Raw genomic sequence first — 466 nt, 5'->3', positions numbered from 1 at the left:
AACCTTGCATGTACTGGCAAAGATGATGGGCAAATGATGCCTGCCACCAGCGACACACAGATGTATTTTTCCATAGCCTGCCTCTTTGGCAGCTAATGCTTGTACAGCAGCAGGACCCCAGGAAGGATGCGTCTATGGCACAGTCATATGGTATACAGCAGTAATGACTAGAGATGGCACGATACCACTTTTTTATGTCCGATACCGATACCGATATCATAAATTTGGATATCTGCCGATACCGATATGAATCCGATATAGTGTTTTTTAATCAACAAAACTGTTTTTTAAAAATCTTGCTGCATTTTGTATAAGTTCATACTCAAGTTTAAAACAACAACTACACTAAAGCTATTCTGTTATACCTGTATGCAAAAAAAATGTTTCATAGTTCAGCAATACTGATCAATCTAATAAACTTAAACCTACACCATCCTCCCTATTCTGGTATTTTAAAGAGTACTTA

Source organism: Pundamilia nyererei, unplaced genomic scaffold (assembly GCF_000239375.1).
Source record: "Pundamilia nyererei isolate P.nyererei 1_Seehausen unplaced genomic scaffold, PunNye1.0 scaffold00578, whole genome shotgun sequence".
Lineage (NCBI taxonomy): Eukaryota > Metazoa > Chordata > Actinopteri > Cichliformes > Cichlidae > Pundamilia > Pundamilia nyererei.
Note: the sequence above shows the minus strand (reverse complement) of the source record.